Source organism: Pseudorasbora parva, chromosome 8 (assembly GCF_024679245.1).
Source record: "Pseudorasbora parva isolate DD20220531a chromosome 8, ASM2467924v1, whole genome shotgun sequence".
Classification (NCBI taxonomy): domain Eukaryota; kingdom Metazoa; phylum Chordata; class Actinopteri; order Cypriniformes; family Gobionidae; genus Pseudorasbora; species Pseudorasbora parva.
Genome location: NC_090179.1, coordinates 43,708,809 through 43,709,881, shown reverse-complemented (window position 1 = coordinate 43,709,881; position 1,073 = coordinate 43,708,809).

The window sequence follows — 1,073 nt, the reverse complement described above, 5'->3', positions numbered from 1 at the left end:
AGACCCCCCCCCCCCCATGTAAAGGGCTATTAAAATAACTAATTATTAGTATTATTAGAATAGAATGCACACTCTGTTAATGCTTTAAATATAATGTTTTGCTAAATGCATAAATGTAAATAAAATATAATTGCAACATGATCCCCAACGATCTGCAAAGCAGAAGAATATGACTGCTGTACGCGTGTGTGTCAGTGTGTGTGATCAGCTCAGGAGCTGCTGTGGCGTTTATTTAAGATGAAAGCCACAGTCGGAATATTCTCCAGCACATAAACACTCATAAACAGTGTTAATTAAAGTTCCCAGCAGCCACTGGAAAACGCATGAGTCAGGGAGCGAGGAGGTGGATGAAAATATCGATAAAATAAACAGTACTGGCTTTGATTTACAAATGTGATGCAGATCCATAATAACTGTAAATCACACACACAAACATTATAACTAGTGTATCACAGGACTCTCTGTCTGAGCAAACACACACACACACACACACACACACACACACACACACACACACACACACACACACACACACACACACACACACATGTCGTGTTTCCATGTTTTATGGGGACTTTCCATAGGCGTAATGGATTTCATACTGGACATCCTATCCCCCTACACTGCCCCTGCCCCTAAACCTACCCATCACACACACACTGCCCCTAAACCTACCCATCACACACACACTGCCCCTAAACCTACCCATCACACACACACTGCCCCTAAACCTACCCATCACAGGAAACATTCTGCATTTTTACTTTCTCAAAAAAACTCCTTCTGTGTGATTTATAAGATGTTTTCCTCATTGGGACCTAAAAATGTCCCCACAAGGACAAGGATTTCGGATATTGCCATCTTTGCGGGGACATTTTATCCCCATAACGTAGGGATTACCAGGTCACACACACACACACAAACATTATAACTAGTGTATCACAGGACTCTCTCTGTCTGAGCAAACACACACACACAACTCACACACAACTCACACACACACACACACACACACACACACACACACACACACACACACACACACACACACACACACACACACACACAAACAT